Genomic DNA, 22,974 nt, shown 5'->3' with positions numbered 1-22,974 from the left:
ACTCTTATATAACCTAAAAACAAAAATTTCGGTTACCTAAGGTTCCCAACCCTCAAAACCCGCCAAACGGATATATATATCAATCACGACAATATAGTGCTCAAATGAAACGTATTAGAGTAAAAAACAAATCTGATAATAATTGACCTACTTCAAAAGCTCACATAGATTTGTTTTGCATTCCGATTAGAAGCTGTGCCCAGTTGCGTACCGAATTAGGGCATATGTGGTGCAGATGTTAAGTCATAACAATTGGGTTAAAAATTGCGCCCTCAATTTGATCACAAATGAAACAAATAAAAAACGTCGTAAGTTTGACCGTGACGATTTTTCCATACCCAACACTGTGGATAAATTCATTATCCTATATAGAAATATATCTACTTTGTAGGGTCGGAAATAGATATTTCGATGTGTTGCAAATGGAATGATTAAAGGACCTTCATTTTTTTATTTTATTTTATTTTATTTTTTGTATTTTATTTTATTTTATTTTATTTTATTTTGTTTTATTTTATTTTATTTTATTTTATTTTATTTTATTTTATTTTATTTTATTTTATTTTATTTTATTTTATTTTATTTTATTTTATTTTATTTTATTTTATTTTATTTTATTTTATTTTATTTTATTTTATTTTATTTTATTTTATTTTATTTTATTTTATTTTATTTTATTTTATTTTATTTTATTTTATTTTATTTTATTTTATTTTATTTTATTTTATTTTATTTTATTTTATTTTATTTTATTTTATTTTATTTTATTTTATTTTATTTTATTTTATTTTATTTTATTTTATTTTATGTTATTTTATTTTATTTTATTTTATTTTATTTTATTTTATTTTATTTTATTTTATTTTATTTTATTTTATTTTAGTTTATTTTATTTTATTTTATTTTATTTTATTTTATTTTATTTTATTTTATTTTATTTTATTTTATTGTATTTTATTTTATTTTATTTTATTTTACTTTATTTTATTTTATTTTATTTTATTTTATTTTATTTTATTTTATTTTATTTTATTTTATTTTATTTTATTTTATTTTATTTTATTTTAATTTATTTCATTTTAATTTATTTTATTTTATTTTATTTTATTTTATTTTACTGTTTTTTACTTCATTTTATTTTATTTTAATTTATTTTATTCTAATTTATTTTATTTTGTTTTAATTAATTTGTTTTATATTATTGTTCTTTTGATAATTATTATCCCATTTTTATTTATTTTTACCTTGTGTTAATTAGATAGTTATTTTTCATCTGTTTCGTTTCATTGTTACTTACATTGCACACCGGTGACTTTGAACACTCGTACCGCTTGTCTATCCAATCATTATTTGCCGATATAATGGCTGCCTTTTTTTCATCCTCTATCTCCCGTTGTGAAAATATGAATACCGAATTTAATGTTTAAGGTCTTTTTCCCCTTTTCACACACACTGACCGATGGTTATTACAACGAAGATTTAATGCGATCAACACGAACACTATGTCTCAAAACGATTTGTTATCATTTTTTTGCTTGGGGAACAGTTAAAATGCTTGCAAAACAACGCATTAGATATACAAACATCTTATTCTCTCCACTAACAATTGTATTTTTGGTTTATGATTCGATTTTCTTTAGCTTCTTACACTCACAAAAGCTCAATTTTGGATTCGCATTTTATTTCCTTATCCCTTCTAAACTATGCATATTCGCTACATTTACTCATGTCCGCCCCACTCTCTTTTTACTAAACCGAAAACGACAATATAGTGCTCAAATGAAACGTATTAGAGTAAAAAACAAATCTGATAATAATTGACCTACTTCAAAAGCTCACATAGATTTGTTTTGCATTCCGATTAGAAGCTGTGCCCAGTTGCGTACCGAATTAGGGCATATGTGGTGCAGATGTTAAGTCATAACAATTGGGTTAAAAATTGCGCCCTCAATTTGATCACAAATGAAACAAATAAAAAACGTCGTAAGTTTGACCGTGACGATTTTTCCATACCCAACACTGTGGATAAATTCATTATCCTATATAGAAATATATCTACTTTGTAGGGTCGGAAATAGATATTTCGATGTGTTGCAAATGGAATGATTAAAGGACCTTCATTTTTTTATTTTATTTTATTTTATTTTTTGTATTTTATTTTATTTTATTTTATTTTATTTTGTTTTATTTTATTTTATTTTATTTTATTTTATTTTATTTTATTTTATTTTATTTTATTTTATTTTATTTTATTTTATTTTATTTTATTTTATTTTATTTTATTTTATTTTATTTTATTTTATTTTATTTTATTTTATTTTATTTTATTTTATTTTATTTTATTTTATTTTATTTTATTTTATGTTATTTTATTTTATTTTATTTTATTTTATTTTATTTTATTTTATTTTATTTTATTTTATTTTAGTTTATTTTATTTTATTTTATTTTATTTTATTTTATTTTATTTTATTTTATTTTATTTTATTTTATTGTATTTTATTTTATTTTATTTTATTTTACTTTATTTTATTTTATTTTATTTTATTTTATTTTATTTTATTTTATTTTATTTTATTTTATTTTATTTTATTTTATTTTATTTTATTTTATTTTATTTTATTTTAATTTATTTCATTTTAATTTATTTTATTTTATTTTATTTTATTTTATTTTACTGTTTTTTACTTCATTTTATTTTATTTTAATTTATTTTATTCTAATTTATTTTATTTTGTTTTAATTAATTTGTTTTATATTATTGTTCTTTTGATAATTATTATCCCATTTTTATTTATTTTTACCTTGTGTTAATTAGATAGTTATTTTTCATCTGTTTCGTTTCATTGTTACTTACATTGCACACCGGTGACTTTGAACACTCGTACCGCTTGTCTATCCAATCATTATTTGCCGATATAATGGCTGCCTTTTTTTCATCCTCTATCTCCCGTTGTGAAAATATGAATACCGAATTTAATGTTTAAGGTCTTTTTCCCCTTTTCACACACACTGACCGATGGTTATTACAACGAAGATTTAATGCGATCAACACGAACACTATGTCTCAAAACGATTTGTTATCATTTTTTTGCTTGGGGAACAGTTAAAATGCTTGCAAAACAACGCATTAGATATACAAACATCTTATTCTCTCCACTAACAATTGTATTTTTGGTTTATGATTCGATTTTCTTTAGCTTCTTACACTCACAAAAGCTCAATTTTGGATTCGCATTTTATTTCCTTATCCCTTCTAAACTATGCATATTCGCTACATTTACTCATGTCCGCCCCACTCTCTTTTTACTAAACCGAAAACGAATTCAACATGTAGTTCTTTATACACGCACACACAATACTGATATTCGCAGCCTCACACATATACCACAAACAGCTCTGCCAGCAGAGCCAACAAAACGTCGGAAACTATTTTATTCCATTGTACACTTCGTAGCAAAACTCCGACTAATCGTTCACTTTATACATCTCCTAACGACAAACACTTGAGAGTTATTGAGAGCATAAGAAATGGCATAATGTTGTTTGTCTCTTTTTCGCGCTTGGCAACAGCTAACTTATATTCCGTTACTATTTCGACCACTTGCTACAAGCATACAGGTATACAACCATTGCCTCTCAACACATGAACTTGTGTCTTGATTTTTTTTTAATCTACTCCTTTAGATTTTTCACATAACAAAGGCTAATCCACATTTGATATTACGATAAAACATTCTCGTATGCTCGTACTCACAGTCGTTATTCCTATATACTAATTTAATCTAATTTTACAAAGAATTTTCACTTGAAACTATTTCCTCGAATAAAGGTAATTGCCACAATTCGTTCTTTTATCATAAAATTGACAGGCAAAACGCGAACAAAATTAATTTTTTATATATCTGATATAATATCGTCTATTTTATAGTGAAAATAGTTATAACATTTGTTCACAGCTTTTATTTATTTCACAACGGAAGAATACATTATGTAGAAGCCTTTATTCTGTTATGTAATCTATTTTTTTAACTACCCGACGAAAGTTCGCTTTCCGTTCCTTTCCAAAACATTTGAGTCGTTGACGCGCCGATCACTCAACAAAAACTAAATCTGCTCGGATTTATGCATACTCCTTGACACCGATAAAACAAAACGAGTATACAAAAAACAAAAGCTTTAGGAGCCAATTATTAAGAGTATGCCGAAACACCTTATGCAGCCGCAGGTAAAAAAAGAGAAAATAGAAAAATAAGGAAAAATGCTATGCAAAAGCTTTAGAAAACAACAACCCATGCTGCAGTTGTCAAGAAGGGGTGTTCTCAATTGAGAGTGGAAACGGAAGAGAGCATACTAGCATAGAGTTGCCATGCAAAATTTTAGTTCACAAGGCAGCTCTTGTTGTGTGGCGCATTAAAATACATACGACAACGTGACAACTCTTTTACTTCTGTTAGCAGCAGCAAATTTTATGATTTTCCGTTTCCATTTCGCTTGTTGGGGTACTAACATGAACTTTTGAGTATTTTAATTTTAAGATTACTGGAGTTTGGGGCTACTTTAAGAGAGTATTTTTGCTTATATGGTAAGAATATCAAGTGGATCTTCATTATGAGTGCTTGGTATATGAGCTGCACTGCAAAATAACATGAGTTTGATACTATCGCGTATCGAATATGTACGGCTAAAGAAAGGTCGGAATACAACGGTTATATAACTTAATCTTTTTGTAGTTGAGTCGAGTTCTAACTATTTTCTTTATGAGTGGAGTGGTATTTTAAAGTACAAATTTGTATTCATAGAAATGTTCAACAATATTTTCCAAAAAAAAGTTTAATGTAATTTAATTTTTAATGACATTTTTAAACAAAAAATGGACCTATCCGGACAAGATTTTCGCAAATTATGGGTATTTGGGAGTCGCATAAGCATCTGATATGACGGCAGCCATGTACCAGGTGAGCTGTCATTTCCGATGAAAATAAAACGTTTGGAACATCTTTACGACAAACAAATCTGTTTTATTGGGGAAGTACTATTTTAATACCCACAAAATTTGAAACGGAAGGTTATGTCCAGGGTTTCTAAGTGGAGCAGGCCTATTTTTGCTGAAGAGGAAGCGGAGCGGGAGCGAAATTTTTCAACCAGGGGCAGGTAGAAAGCGGAGCGATTTCCAAACTCAAAATCCGCTCCGACAAAATAAAAATCTTTAAACTACACTTTATTTGCTTTACGAACTTGTTAGGTTGGCGAATTTAAACGAAAATTTAAAATTATAACATTAACATGAGATAACTTTAGAGTTAGCTTTCGTTAAATCCTTATCGGAAACATATTAGAAAACAGATTTGTATCAATTTTAAAAATGTTCGTCTTAAAGTCAAAAAAAGTGAAATCGAGCTAAGTGCGGAAGGGCTAAAAATAGTATACCATCCACCAATGATCGCATTTGTCAAGTTCCTTATATAGGCAGAAACTAAAAAGAATTAAGCAAGAAACTCCGTGGATTTTTATATCCACCACCATAGTAAAGGAGGAATCTTCATTTAGTCTTTCATTAGGGCTAGACAAAATATAGCTCATCTTCGAACTAAACCCGCATATGCCTTGCATATAAACAAGCAAAATGAGTTTTTCAAAATTTTGGAAAAATCGGCATTCTTAGAGTAAAAATGAGAAAATCGGCACTTCTATATTTTTAAAACTAAAAGTCGGTTAATTGCTGCAAAATCGGCAAATTTAGTAGCTTTGCTCGTTACGATTTTGAAAAAACGTGCAAACTTTTCGTTTGCATTAAACTTTGGAGTATCCAATTTTTCCGATTATTGATTTAGGAGAGTATTTTTGCTTTAACATTATATGGTAAATATATCAAGTAGATCTTCATTATCAATTGTTATCCGATTTGGCTAAAATATTGCGTGGCGTAGTTGCTTTTTTTACCGGAGCGGGAGTGGAACAGTTTACTAGTTTACTATATAAAAGCAGCACCATTCCGACAAAAAAAAAACTTTAAAATACACTTTTTAAGGTTTAAGAACTTTTTGTATTGGCGTATTTAAACCAAAAATATTAGTAAGTAAATTCAAGACTAGTCTTAAGTTAGGTTTCGTTAAATTGTTATATTTACAAAACAACCCGTTTTTACCACTTTTGAAAGGTTTGGTCTTTTAGTCAAACAAATATATTTTGGGCAGATATGTATTCGGAGCGGAGCAAACAAAAGTTTCCCGTAACGGAGCGAAAAAGTCTAGCCGCTTTATATCCCTGCCTTCCACTAAATTCATTTGTGTAAATTTGTAGCAGAATGCATGGTGGTTTGGTCCGACCAATATTGTCACTTTTTATCTGTTTTTATTTTTAGAATGTCCGATGAAGGCCTGGGTTCGAATGCTGGTCAGAACATCAGAAAAAATTTTCATCGTTGGTTATCGCCTCCTAATGCTGGCGACATTTGTAAGGAACTCTGCTATTTGAAAAAATTGTATTGCAGCCATATACAATATACATACATTCTTCCATCTCGCCTATGAAAAGGAGGCCCCTCATTATTTTAATTTATTTTATTTTATTTTATTATCTTATTTTATTATAAACTGCTTTAATTTAATTAATTCTATTTTATTTTATTATCTTATTTTATTTTATTATCTTATTTTATTTTATTATCTTATTTTATTTTATTTTATTTTATTTTATTTTATTTTATTTTATTTTATTTTATTTTATTTTATTTTATTTTATTTTATTTTATTTTATTTTATTTTATTTTATTTTATTTTATTTTATTTTATTTTATTTTATTTTATTTTATTTTATTTTATTTTATTTTATTTTATTTTATTTTATTTTATTTTATTTTATTTTATTTTATTTTATTTTATTTTATTTTTTTTTATTTTATTTTATTTTATTTTATTTTATTTTATTTTATGTTATTTTATTTTATGTTATTTTATTTTATTTTAATTTATTTTATTTTAATTTAATTTATTTGGTTTTATTTTATGTTATTTTATTTTATTTTATTTTATTTTATTTTATTTTATTTTATTTTATTTTTTTTTTTTATTTTATTTTATTTTATTTTATTTTATTTTATTTTATGTTATTTTATTTTATTTTAATTTATTTTATGTTATTTTATTTTATTTTAATTTATTTTATTTTAATTTATTTTATTTGGTTTTATTTTATGTTATTTTATTTTATTTTATTTTATTTTATTTTATTTTATTTTATTTTATTTTATTTTATTTTATTTTATTTTATTTTATTTTATTTTATTTTATTTTATTTTATTTTATTTTATTTTATTTTATTTTATTTTATTTTATTTTATTTTATTTTAATTTATTTTATTTGGTTTTAATTTATTTTATTTTATTTTATTTTATTTTATTTTATTTTATTTTATTTTATTTTATTTTATTTTATTTTATTTATTTTTTTCTTTTATTTTATTTTATTTTTTTATTTTATATTATTTTATTTTATTTTATGTTATTTTATTTCATTTTATTTAAAATTATTTTATTTAAAATTATTTTATTTTATATTCTTTTATTTTATTTTATTATATTTTATTTTTTATTTTATTTTTTTTTGGTTTATTTTAATTTATTTTATTCTAATTTATTTTATTTTATTTTATTTTATATTACTTTATTTTATGTTATTTTACTTTTTTTTCATTTTATTTTATTTTATTGTATTTTTTATTTTATTTTATTTTATTTTTTTTCTTTTATTTTATTTTATTTATTTTTCTTTTATTTTATTTTATTTTATTTTATTTTATTTTATTTTATTTTATTTTATTTTTTTTTCTTTTATTTTATTTTATTTTTTTTATTTTATTTTATATTATTTTATTTTAAATTATTTTATTTTATATTCTTTTATTTTATTTTATTATATTTTATTTTTTATTTTATTTTTTTTTTTTGGTTTATTTTAATTTATTTTATTCTAATTTATTTTATTTTATTTTAATTAATTTGTTTTACATTATTGTTCTTTTGATAATTATTATCCCATTTTTATTTATTTTTACCTTGTGTTAATTAGATAGTTATTTTTCATCTGTTTCGTTTTATTGTTACTTACATTGCACACCGGTGACTTTGAACACTCGTACCGCTTGTCTATCCAATCATTATTTGCCGATATAATGGCTGCCTTTTTTTCATCCTCTATCTCCCGTTGTGAAAATACGAATACTGAATTTAATGTTTAAGGTCTTTTTCCCCTTTTCACACACACTGACCGATGGTTATAACAACGAAGATTTAACGCGATCAACACGAACACTGTGTCCCAAAACGATTTGTTGTCATTTTTTTCCTTGGTTAAAATGCAATTAAAATGCTTGCAAAACAACGCATTAGATATACAAACATCTTATTCTCTTCACTAACAATTGTAGTCATGTTTTATGATTCGATTTTCTTTAGCTTCTTACACTCACAAAAGCTCAATTTTGGCTTCGCATTTTTTTTCCTCATCCCTTCTAAAAAATGCATATTCGCTTTATTTACTCATGTTCGCCCCACTCTCTTGTTACTAAACAGAAAACGAATTCAACATGTAGTTTTTTATACACGCACCCACAATACCGATATTCACAGCCTCACACATATACCACAAACAGCTCTGCCAGCAGAGTCAACAAAACGTCGGAAACTACAATATTTTATTCCATTGTACACTTCGTAGCAAAACTCCGACTAATCGTTCACTTTATACAGCTCCTAACGACAAACGAGAGCATAAGAAATGGCATAATGTTGTTTGTCTCTTTTTCGCGCTTGGCAACAGCTAACTTATATTCCGTTACCATTTCGACCACTTGCTACAAGCATACAGGTATACAACCATTGCCTCTCAACACATGAACTTGTGTCTTGATTTTTTTATCTACTCCGTTAGATTTTACACATTACAAAGGCTTTTGCACATTAGATATTTCGATAAAACATTCTCGTATGATCGTACTCGCAGGCGTTATTCATGTATACTAATTTAATCTAATTTTACAAAGAATTTTCACTTGAAACTATTGTATCGAATAAACGTAATTGCCACAATTCGATTTTTATCATAAAATTGACAGGCAAAACGCGAACAAAATTAATTTTTTATGTATCTGATATAAAATCGTCTATCTTATACTGAAAATAGTTATAACATTTTTTATAGCTTTTATTTATTTCACAACGGAAGAATATATTATGTAAAAGCCTTTATTCTGCTATGTAATCCATTTTTAACTGCCCGACGAAAGTTCGCTTTCCGTTCCGTTCTAAAACATTTGAGTTGTTGACGCGCCGATCACTCAATAAAAACTAAATCTGCTCTGATTAATGCATACTCCTTGACACCGATAAAACAAAACGAGCATAAAGAAACAAAAGCTTAAGGAGCCAATTATTAAGAGTATGCCGAAACACCACCCGCGGCTGCAGGTAAAAAAAGAGAAAATAGATGGAAACATGCTATGCAAAAGCTTTAGAAAACAACAACATATGCTGCAGTTGTCAAGAAGGGGTGTTCTCAATTGAGAGTGGAAACGGAAGAGAGCATACTAGAACAGAGTTGCCGTGCAAAATTTTAGTTCACAAGGCAGCTCTTGTTGTGTGGCGCATTAAAATACATACGACAACGTGACAACTCTTTTACTTCTGTTAGCAGCAGCAAATTTTATGATTTTCCGTTTCCATTTCGCTTGTTGGGGTACTAACATGAACTTTTGAGTATTTTAATTTTAAGATTATTGGAGTTTGGCGCTACTTTAAGAGAGAATTTTTGCTTATATGGTAAGCATATCAAGTGGATCTTCGTTATGAGTGCATGGTATTTGAGTTGCCCTACCAATAATATGAGTTTGAATACATCGAGAATACATCGGTTATATGACTTAGTCTTTTTGCAGTTGTGTCGAGTTATAACTATTTTCTATATAAATGGAGTGTTGTTTCAAAATAAAAATTTGTATTTATATAAATGGTGAACAATATTTTCCAAAAAAATTTAATATAATTTAATTTTTATGAAATTTTCAAACCAAAAAGTACAATATGTTGCGCAAATGAAGGATATTAGGGAGTCGTATACGCATCTGATATGGCGACAGCCAAGTGTCAGTTGGGCTTTCACTCCCTATGAAAATAAAACGTGTGGGACATCTTTACGACTAACAAATATGTGTTATTGGAGATTACTATTTTAATACACACCACCATGCACTAAAAAAATGTTTTTCCTAATTTTAAATATTCGAGGCAAAGGCTAGCAATGTTAATTTAAAGATTACCAATTTTCCAACTTTTTAAGGACACTTCTCCATTGGTGACATATATTTTTGCTGCATATTTTTACTTCAAATGGTAGGTAAATAAATCATTAACTTTGCGTCTTGTTATTAAAGACTAAAATATAAAATTGAGGTCAACGTATCGTTATAAGTAAGGAAACTGACCTTGAGACAAGACAACAGGACTAGTAGATAAAGATGCAAAATAGCCTTACAAATAGGAGCGACTTTTAAAATTTAATTCTTTTAGGTTAAGATGCTAAGTTCGACCAAAAAAAAAGAATTTTTCAAAAAAATAATAAGTGGAAAGTCACCTATGAAGTAAAATAAAAATCAAACAGCGATCAAAATTTGAAACGGATGGTTATGTCCATTAGTAGATATAAAGTTAAATTTAAAGATAGGAAAAGTCTTAAATTTTGGGCCAACTTTTTTTAGAGTATCTAATTGGGAGATAGCTTTATATTACAGCTATATATCAGATGTTTGAACTCATACCAAAATGATATGTAAAATTTCAGCAAAATTGGGTAAGAATTGCTTACTATAGAAGTTCAGAAAGTCTAATCGAGAGATCGGCTTATATAAAGTTAGTTGACATGGCTAGATCGATTTAATATGTCACTTCGATCAAGAATATAAATATACTTTATGGGGTCATAGACGCATATTTCGAGGTGTTACAAACGGAATGACGAAATTTGTAAACCCCCGTCCTAAGATGGAGGGTATAAGTTAACTGGTCAATTTTATCTTTAAAAAAATTTGAATGTGGCCTGGGCACAATTTCATAGAATTTTTTTCTTTAGTAAAAATTTCATAGACATTTGAAAAAAATATTGATATTATGTTTTTGAAATTATAATCTCTAGCAAGGCCATGGCCAAATTTTATCTTTAAAAAAAATTTAAAAAATTAAAGCAAAATTTCGTTGTTTATTGAAATTTTGCTTATAAAAAAAATATTATATTATAATTTTGTCTGTAGTATTCATTTATTAATCAATAGTATTAATCAATTTGACATTCTAAGTCAATCTCGCCATGTGTGTCCGTCCGTCCGCCCCTCCGATTGTCTGTCGAAATCGCGATAGCGGTCGAACAAATTAAGCTAGCCACTTGAAATTTTGCACAGATACTTCTTATTAAAGTAGGTCGTTGGGATTGAAAATGTGCCATATCGGTTAATATTTAGATATAGCCCCCCTATATAAACCGATCTCCAGATTTGGACCCCTAAAAGCCGCAATTATTATCCGATTTGGCTGAAATTTTCCACAAGAGTTTCAGTTCTGACTCCAACATTTGGACAAAGTAGGATTCGAATCGGTCTATGAACAGTTATAACCCCTTATGAACCGATTTGCGGATTAGAAGGCTCAACTTTACTTCGGTTTTGCTGAAATTTGGTCGTTGGGATTGGAAATGGACCATATCGGCTAAGAGTTAGATGTAGCCCGATTATTAGACCGATCTCTCGATATAACATATTGAACCTCTGAAACCGGCAATTACTATCCGACTTGGCTGAAACTTGGCACAACAACTTCTGTTATGACTTTCAACATTCGTGTTAAATTTGATTCTAAATGGTATATAATCTGATAAAGCCGAAATATAAATCGAATTTTCCTTCTTGAGCCCTTTGAAGCCTCAATTTTCGTCCCATTTGGCTGACATTTGGTACGTGAAATACCAATTCCAAAATTCCAAATTCCACCCGCTTCTAAAATCCTTAGTTTTTGCCCAAATTGGCAAAAAATTGGTATGGGAAATACACTTATGTGTAATACCTACCTACCTCCTACCCCGATAGGTTCTTACATAGACATACAGGCCTGGCAACAGTGTACCTTACAGATTTGGTATGTTGAAATTTGGTATGTAGATATGGGTCGACCCCAACACGAATCTGAAGTCCGTTTTTGGGGCAAAGGCTACTGGGCCCCAATCGGGGCCAAAATAACCGCATGGGAGGAAGTGGTCCAACCTAGGAAACTTGGGTATTAAATGATATGTATTTTCGAGTAGATAACGAAAAAAAGTCTAAAAATTGAACCGGGAGGGAACTAAGGGGTCTTGAGAATTTTAAACCCTTTGTAACATAGGCAAATAAGTATCAAATGGAAGGTACCAAGGAGTAGATTACGATAGATATGCAAAAAAATCTTATTTACCCTCCACCATGGATCATATTTGTTGAGTTCTTTGCGCGGTATCTGTTTTTAGGCCAACAAAGTATAAAGGTCAAGAATTGCTCTGCTATGGGAGCTATATGAAGTTATGGGCCGATTCGGACCATAATTTAATTGAATGTTGGAGACCATAGTAGAAGTCACTGTGTAAATTTTCAACCAATTCGAATAAGAGCCCCATTGGGGCTCTAAAAGTGAAATAGGAGGTTCGGTTTATATGGGAGCTGTATAGGCTATAGACCTATTCAAACCATATTTGACAAGTATGTTAAAAGTCATGGAAGAAGCGGTTGTTCAAAATTTCATCCAAATTGGCTATATTTATATGACAGCTATATCAGGTTATGGTGATTTAAATCCTACTTAGCACAGTTGGAAATCCTAACGAACCACCTCATGCAAGATCGGTTTATATGGCAGCTATATCAAAACATCAACACACTAATAAGAAGTATTCGTGTAAAATTAAAGCGGATAGCTTTACTTCTTCGAAAGTTAGCGTGCTTTCGACAGACAGACGGACGGGCGGACATGGCTAGATCGACGCAAAATGTGATGACGATCAAGTACATATATACTTTGTGGGGTCTTAGATGAATATTACGAGGAGTTACAAACAGAATGACGAATGGGGGGAATGAATGAATGGGGTATAAAAATGATAATTCAGCCGTCATCTATAAAATAAGAATCAATCAGCGATCAAAATTTGAAACGGATGGTCAAATCCGCTAGTAAATAAGAAAATTAATTAAAAGACAGCATCTTTATTTTAAAAATTTGGTTCTTTGACTCGTTCTCGTGGCAAAAATCCTACGAGAAAAAAATTTGATCGAGAACTTTTTTTCAGTGTAGTAAGAGAACCTGAAGTGATATCAAACCATAAAATAAGAAGACTTAGAAAATATATGCAAACAAATTTTTTTGTTTTGCGTTTTCGAAAACCGGAACAGGTATGGTGGACACCTTAAGAACCAATTCCCCGATACGACTTCGTAAGAACATACAAGCCTCAATCATTGCACGATTTGATTATTTCAAAATTATTTAAATATAAACTGAGTTAACAAGGTATCCAAAATTTGGCCCGGTCGAATTTATTTGTTTCATATTATTTTAATTTACATGGTTTAATTAATTAAAAGTTTATTTTTTTAATTATTTGCATGTTTCAAATTTATTGCAATTTTATTTTATTATTTGTGGTTTATTTTATTTTTTAATTAGTATAATATTTTAATTTTTATTTAATTATTTTTTTATATATAATTTTTATATTATTTTATACTATATTTTTATCATGTGTTTTTAGTTTTTTTTTTACATTTTCTTCCATTTTAGTTTATATTATTTTTTTTTATTTCTTTAAATTTGTTTAATATTATTTATTTAGATGTGGTAAGAATTTTTTACTCACCTTGCACGCTGGTGACTCGTAGCCGTGTCTATCCTTAAGTCAAAATAATGTTTGCCGTTGTGTCTCCCTCCATCTCTCATAGCTAAAGCAGATATGCGAAATTTAATGTTGAACGCCTTCATTGATATTCACACACACTATAACCGAACCAAACAACAACGCACATTTAAAGCGATCAAACACAACACTTCAGTCTAAGATAGTTTCCAAAACAATTTTTCTTTTTGCTTGATGCCCAAGACGAAAGCTTGCAAAATAGCACATTTAACATAAGCACCAATTTTTCTTTCTTTCTAACTTTTTTCTTTCTTTCTTTCTAACTTTTTTTCTTTCTTTTTTTTCTTTCTTTCTTTCTAACTTTTTTTCTTTATTTCTTTCTAACTTTTTTTCTTTCTTCCTTTTCTTCAACATCTTGCACTCATAAAAGCTCTTTTTTGCATTACCGCATAATTTCCTCATCCCTTTCACCTTTTTTCCTTTACACCTTTTCAAACAGCTCATTATATGCTCCAGTCTTATTTTACCGAACTTAAACCGAACAATGCGTTTGGCTATTTTGTTTTTTTTTTTTACATGCACACACGACAACCAATATTCAGAAACGCACAACAACGAGAGCTCTGCCGGCAGAGCCAAACAAACGTCGAGAACTATTTTTTTTTTGTGCTCTGCATTATAAAACTACGACAACTTTTTTTTATATGAGTACTCATTACGACGACATCATGCGAGTTATCAAGAGCATAAGAAATCGCATAACGTTGTCTCGTTTCTGCACTTGGCAACAGCTAACTCATATTACTCCGTAACCATTTCGACCGTTTGCAACAAAATACACGCATACACACATTCTTCCATACACTTTTACTTGGGTTTTGATTTTTTTTTTTTAACCTGCACCGTTAGATTTTTCACATTTGATATTCAACAGCCATTCGCATTTACTAGTATACACATTTGTTATATATAAAGAATTCCTTTAATAATGAATTCTAATTTTTTAAAGAACGTTCACTTTTCACTTGAAACTCTTGCAACGAATAACGGTAAAAATTGCCTCACTACGTTTTTATCATGAAATTCACAGACAAAACGCGAATTAAGTTAATTTTTTTGGGTATTTTATTTTAATTCCTTTATTTTGTAGTGAAATGTTGTACATAACACTTTTTCACAGCCTTTATTTCTTTTACAACGGAAGAATGCATGTGGAAGCCTTTTTTGCTGTTTAATTTTATTTTCTAACTACCCGACGCGTCGCCGCGACGACAAGTCCGCTTTCCGATCTAAAATTTTTGAGTTGTTCACGCGCCGATCACTCAACCTAAACTAAATTTGCTCTGACTCATGCATACTCCTTGGAACCAAAGTTCATCGAAAAGTGCTGTGCAAAAAGCTTTACAAGAAAACAACAACACATGTTGCATTTGCTTTTGTTCGTAAAATAGGGTGAGACAACCCCTTTGAGAGTGGAAACGGATGGGAGTATGTATAGATAAATTATATATAGATAAAAGAATTTTTAGTTCGCACCTGTTTGGTGGCACTTGGGAATATAGATAAATGAGAGTTGTCTAAGAACATGAAGCAAGCAGAATTCTGCTCTCAATGTCATGTTGTTTGTATTTTCCATTATTTCCTGTCCCGTGAAGGAAACTATGGTGTAATGCACGTAATGGGGTTTCTCATTTTACGTATCGGTTAAACGAGAGTGGAGCAAATAATGAACGAAGCAAAGGTGTTTGAAAGGGATATTACGGAAATTAAGCGATAATGGAAAAATGAGCTTTCGTGAGTGCAAAACGTTTAAGAAAGGAAAAAAAGAAATCAGTATACATAAAATGAGAGGGAAGTAGGTGCATAAGTTTCAAGCAAAAGTACCGATAACAAATTGTTTTGGGACCTATCTTTGACTGAAGTGTCGAGGTTGATCGCTTTAAATGTGCGTAGTAGCAGCTATCGATTTTCAAGTTTGTGAATATGAATGAAGACGTTAAACATTAAATTTGGCATGTGTGGTTTAATAATGAGCAACAGAGGTAGACAATAAGGCAAAACATTATATTCTCAAATAATAATTGTAACGCTACTACGAGCAATCAAAGTCAGAGGTGTGCAAGGTGAGTAAACATTTTTCCCACATCCAAATCAATAAAATAAAAAAAACATTTTAAGGAATATTAAGGGAATTGTCTGTTATATAAAAATGCAATGGTGGCGCTTTGTTTGTTAGTTTGTTTGTCTGTTACGTATAGACTCAAAAACTGATGAACCGATTTGTAAGAAATTTCCACTGATGGTAGAGTTTGAGGCCCCGGTGGAAATAGGGTTCTAAATTTTTTGATACCTGAGGGGAGGGGGGGACCCTCCCCCACACTACCATTTTTAAAAACGCCAGATCTTGGCGATGGGTTCACTGATTTAAACAAAATATTGAATGCCACCTCATGATACCCCAAAATTGGAATACAATTTTGGGGTCAAATAACCTGGTTAGACGCCCCATACCAAAACCCACCCAAATGGACATATTTAACGATTGGGACAATATGGGTATCAAATAAGAACGGAGTAAGGGGGAATGAAAGGCAGGCTATTTGGCGGGGAAGGCCAGAGGACTGCCGTCAATAAACTTGGTTAACCCGAAGCCTTTCGGATCGACGCAGTCCGAGTTAAGGAAGTGGGCGACGAATTGTGGAACAGCGAAACGATCGGTAGGACGGCGAAATCCTATGGGGGGATCCAGATCGTGAGAAGGCGAGGCTATTACTGAAAGGAAGCAAGAAGGAGGTCAGTATAGCTGTTGGTAGCATAACGAGACACATAGGACTACGAGCTCACTTATGTAAAATCGGTGCGGCAAGTGATAGCATGTGTAGGGCATTCGGGGCAGATGATGAGACGTTGGAGCATTTCCTTTGTCATTGCCAGGCTTTCGTGTCTAACAGATACCGGCACTTAGGTGGAGACACAATACCAAACATGAACCAACTATGGGATGTGGTATTGAAAGCAATTAAGGATTTTTTAAGTAGCAGGGAATTCCTAACTGAAAATTTTCTTTTTAGAGGTTACTTTATAGTTTTTAGATCGCACAACAAGCCGATTACTGGCATAGGTGTATGCCCATAGAGGCTTGGGGCCGATTAATATCTGCACCCTCTTTTCAACCTAACTTAACCTAAAATGGTATGTCTAGGGCGACCACCCCTGCCAAATGAAAATTTAGGCCAATTATGACAATATTAGGCACAAATGAAAGGTATTTGAGACTAATACAGAATCTGAATCAGCCTCATACCGACTATAGCAGTATAAGGCTCAAATGAAAGAAATTTGGGAGTAGAGCACCAACACGATATCCCCATTGGGGCGAAATATCTCAAAGGCCGTACCAGCACCCCCAAATAAGACTTTTTTCCTGATCGTGCCAGTATAGGGCTCAGACAAAATAAGAGAGTGAAAGAAGGCGCAGAGGAGCAGACCCTGTCCAGCTAGTCTTATATAACAGGTTATAGTCCGATTTAGACTGTACTTGGCACAGTTGGTGGTCATAACAGAACACTACGTGCAAAATTTCAGCCAAGTCGGTCGAAAATTGTGGCTTGTAAGGGCTCAATCAAATCGGGAGATCGGTTTATATGGGAGCTATATCAGGTTATAGTCCGATTTAGACTGTACTTGACACAGTTGTTGGAAGTCATAACAAAACACTACATGCAAAATTTCATCCAAATCGAATAAAAATTGCGACTTCCAGGGGCTCAAGAAATCCAATCGGGAGATCGGTTTATATGGGAGCTAAATCTACATCTGAACTGATATGGTCCATTTGCAAGCTCCAATGAACTACATCACTATTAAGTATCTGCACAAAATTTCAAGCGGCTAGCTTTACACGTTCGACCGCTATCGTGATTTCGACAGACTAACGGATGGACGGGCATGGCTAGATCGACTCAGAACGTTGAGAGGATCAAGAATATAATACTTTATGGGGTCTTAGACGAATATTTCGAGGTGTTACAAGCGGAATAACTAGATTAGTATACCCATCCTATGATGGACGGTATAAAAAGAGACATTTCTTTATTACAAGAATACATGACTCACAAGACTCACAGACGGACAGGAGCACATGGATAAATCGAATCAGAGAGTGTTTCTGAGCTAATCGGTATAAATATATGTCTATCACCCCTCCTTCTAAGCATTGCAAGCAAATGCACAATGCCCTACACCACCACCTGTTCCACAGTAGTGGTGTAGGGTATACAAATGTAAAGCCAAGTAGTTTTTATTTGAATTATTGTTTGTTTCGCTATTAAATAGAAGACTTAGAAAACATGCATACAAAGAGACCTCTTGCGGTAAACGACCCTAACACGCTATAGGAGTAGCACAGACACCAACCATAGTTTTGCAAAAGATAAAATTTTCAGATAACTAAATGGTAAATGGGGAACACATACACATGCATTGGCACCTAATGAGAAAAAAATACCGAAGCTGATAGCGGAATCTCAAAAGATGCTTGTAGTGATGGCAAAATTCTTGAAAAAGTTAAAAAGTCAAAATAGAAACGACTTGCCCAATAAATGTTTGGATGGTGTTTTTTTTTTATTTTTTATTCATCTCTTATATAAAAAAAAACAAAATTGAAATTATATTTCATTCATCCGTAATGCATGGACAAATTTTCTATAAAAAGAATACATAGAAATTATGAAATTAATATTATTTAAAAAACTGCGTTTACGAATTTTAGGTTTTTATTTATTTTTTTACTTTTAGGAAAACTTGAAATTCACATTGACATTTTGTGCCCCACCCAAGTGCCGGTGTCTGTTAGCCGCGAAATCGTGGCAATGACATAGGAAATGCTCCAACGTCTCATCATCTTCAAAACACATGATATCACCTGCCGCACCAATCAAAGCTTGTGCCTCTGGCAGTAGTGTTTCGCACTCGACCTCAAGTTTCGTCTCAGATATCCGATCGGAAACCTCTTCTTATCCATCCGGGCTTCCTATTGTCGCCTCGAATATACAGCGATGGTATGACCTGCTCCTGTCCTCTATCCATTCTCCCATCACCTTAAGTCCGATAGCGCAGTGGCTGCCTCACACTTAATCTGTAGGTCAATGGGTCCGATATCTAAAATAGTCTTCAGTGAGCAAGTGCGCATGCCTATGCCAAGACAACATGTTCTCTGAAGCTATTGTATTATCCTTACGTTGCATTTTTTCTCCATCGCTGTCCACTAAACTACTGAGGCGTAATTAAAAATTTTGCCCATTAACATTCCACTAAGGAACAGGGGCTAACTTCTTACATATTAATGAGTGCAGTCCGATTCAAGTTTAAGCTCAATGATAAGGGGCCCCTTTTTTATAGCCGAGTCCGAAAGGCGTGCCGCAATGCGACACCTCTTTGGAGAGAAAGTTTACATGGCATAGTACCTTACAAATGTTGCCAGCATTAGGAGGGGAAAACCACCGGAAAATTTTTTTTGTATGGTCTCGCCAGTATTCGAACCCAGGCGTTCAGCGTCATAGGCAGGCATGCTAACCTCTGCACTACGGTGGCCTGAGGCGTAATTAGTACTGGTCTAATCTTGTCCTGAATAACCAGTGGACTATCCTCAGATTCAAGCCCCATTTCTACATAGTGCCCAACATGTAGGAGTCTATGGATGAAAGTCGGATTGCCAGAGCACTCTGGTGAGCTGTTGACCAGAGGAGAACGGGGAAATTGCTGGCCCTTGATAAGGGGTCACTGAGTAAGATTATAGAAGTCATAACTGGACACTGTGCGATAGGCCATATAGCGCGGGCAAATAAGAGTCTGGCACAATGACTATTGGCCTAGATTATACTGCTCGTCGGTGTTCCCGGGAATTGAAGGGTGGGGAAGAATGCTCGGTGGAGATCCTCCACGACAGCCAGACTTGTGGCTGGCAGTATGTGGATGAAAGTCGAAATGCCAGAACACCCTGGCGAGCTATTGGTAAGGGAATTGTTGCTCCTTGATAAGGTGTTATTGAACGATTGCGGGAGTCATAACCATACACTAAGCGCTTGTTCGCTCCGAACATATTTGTAACAGCGAAAATGTGGGTATGATGACGAAAATCCTAAGAGCAGATCCGGATCGTGGTAAGACGAGGGTATTACAGAAAGGAAGTAAGAAGGAGGAAGTCAGTATAGCTTTTGGTATCATAATGGGACACATAGGACTACAAGTTCGCTTATGCAAAATCTGTGAGGCAAGTGATGGCTTGTGAGGAAGATGATGAGAAGTTGTAGCATTTCCTATGTCATCGCCCAGCTTTCGCGGCTAAAAGACACCGGCACATAGGTGGGGACACAATACCAGATATGAACCAACTTAGAGGTGTGGAATGGACGACAAACAGCGATTTTGTAAGTAGCACGGAATTCCTGATTTGGATTTTCTTTTTCAAGGTTGTATTTAGAGCGCATAACAAAGCGATCACTGGATTTGTGGCATGGGGACTACACCCTGTCGGCGTATTTGGATGTATAGGGGGCTTTTAACAATGTCAGCTCCTTCTACATTGATGCGGCAGTTAGGGGTGTCGAGTCTATGATGGTGAATACCACTTGGGGAACACCTCAGGGAGAGACAATATCACCGCTGATCTGGATCCTCGTGATTGACGATCTGCTTGTTAGATTGGGGAGGTTAGATATTAGAGTCTGTGCGAACGCGAACGATCTAGTTATTCTCGCTATAGGGAAGACGGAACTGTTTCTGTTTACGCGTAGGCGAAAGATACCGGTCTTTGGGCTACCCACTCTGCAGGGGGTGACCTTACAGTTATCGCTGTCGGCGAAAGGCCTTCGCGGCAATTTACTCCTGAGCTTATGTTGTCTATGGATATCGACCGAAAGGGTCGGTTGGACGACGAAAATCCTATGGGAAGATCCAGGGCGCCCCGGTAGCCGAGTTGGTAGCGTGCTTGGATTACCAGTGCAGGGGTCGTAGGTTCGATTGCCGCCAGAAGCCTTGGTATGACGCCACTGTGGTATCACAATGCACTTAAAATTGTCTATGTGAGTCTGTAAAGGACTGCCACTCTTAACTAACTAATGGGGAGATCCAGACCTTGAGAAGACGAAGCTATTACTCAAAGGAAGTAAGAAGGAGATCAGTATAGCTTTAGGTATCATAATGTGTACGGCATGCGGGGAAGATGATGAGACGTTGGAGAATTTCCTATGTCATTGCCCGGCTTTCGCGTTTAACAGATACCAGCACTTAGGTGGGGACACAAAACCAGACATGAACCAACATAGGGGCGTGGCATGGAAAACAATTAAGGATTTTGTAGGTAGCAAGGAATTCCTAACATAGATTTTCTTTTTCGAGGTTACTACAAGCCGATTACTGTCTTAGGTATGGCATGGGACGGATAAATATTCGCACGCTTTTTTCAACCTAAGCTAACATAATCTAAGTGCAGTCAATGGAATCATAAATGGACATAACGAGTTAAGTAAACACATGTCTCGCATGGGTGTTAGAAATGATGATATCTGCCGATAGTGAGCTCCTTTACCATTGATGCGGTACTTAGGGGTGCGTGTTTGGGGAATGGTGTGATTGCTTGATTAATGAATATGCTATGGGGCAGGGAGGTAGCGGTCAGTATTAATGTCGAGACGGTGAGGGTGAATGTCACTAGGGGAACTCCTCAGAGAGGGGTTATATCACAGATGCTCTGGATCGTAGGGATTGACGATCTGCTCGTTAGATTGGAGAGGTTGGATGTTTTTTCCACCTAAGCTAACCTAACCTAAGTGCAGTCATTGGGATCATAACTGGACATAACAAGTTAAGTAAACACATGTCTCGCATAGTCATTAGCAATTACTATATATCTGCCGTTGGTATCACGATACTGACCCTACAGAGGACAGCTTTCATATCCTATGACAATGCACTGCTCTACCCCAAAGTAGAAACAAGATACTTATTTTTTTTTCTTTCAGGCACTAGAGGAGCTCAGAGGCGTAAACCTAGTCAAATACGCGATTTTCCTCAAGCGGCAAAATAGTAATGGAAAATGCATAGAAACCTGTCTCCTTTAACCGGTTGTTAATGTTCAGAGAAGAGCTCACAAGGAATCACAATGGATCACATGATGACCTTCGCGGAAGCTTAGACATAAATCTTGGCGTCATCCTCCTCAAACCTAACCTTGTGGAATGGGGCGGCAGATTAATACCCGACTCAAATATCGATATTAAATTTTTGCTTCACTTCCAAATTCCTTTAATTCAAGCCTCATATTGCCATGGTCGGTAAACGTGAACTGTTTGGAGGGTGTTTTGGGGATGGGGAGCCCAACGTCATTTTGCCCTGAAAATAGATATCAAATTCGTTTTTTACTCCTAAATACCGTTTATTTGAGCTCCATATTGCCATAGTCGGAAATAAAGTTCAGTTTAGGGGATGCTTTAGGGCGTATCTCCAAACACTTGGCTCCATAATTGGATACCGGCTAATGTGCCCATTTGGAGTTGGGGTGACCTCCCATTACTTAGACCTAATTTTATATGTCATATATATATAATTTACTGCCAAATACTTTTTATTTAAGTCCCATATTGACATGAACGTCGAATATATCTGTTTATATAAGTTTTGGAGTTGGCCACCTCTGGGTACTTGGACCCATTTAAATACGATATTCGTTTTCTAGTCTCTAATACCTATCATTTTATACCCATATTGTGCCTATAGCCTAACTTTTGATTTTGGTTGGTGTTTTTGGGGTAGGGGAAGGGTCTGTCCCACTTCATATAAAAAAAAAATTTTTAGCTCCTACCAAATCAACCTACGCAATCTGCGAAAATTTTAAGAAAATCGTTTCAGCCGTTTTTGAGTCTAAAGAACAAACAAACAAACTAAGTCCTATACAGTCATAATTGGTCAATATGCCCATTTGGGGCGTTTTCGGGGGGTTTCTGTGTCCCCCTATACTTCAATTTGATTTTGTATGCCCGATTCGTAATCTTC

Source organism: Stomoxys calcitrans, chromosome 4, assembly GCF_963082655.1.
Source record: "Stomoxys calcitrans chromosome 4, idStoCalc2.1, whole genome shotgun sequence".
Classification (NCBI taxonomy): domain Eukaryota; kingdom Metazoa; phylum Arthropoda; class Insecta; order Diptera; family Muscidae; genus Stomoxys; species Stomoxys calcitrans.
The sequence above is the reverse complement of the archived record's forward strand: the minus strand, read 5'-3'. Positions refer to the sequence as shown.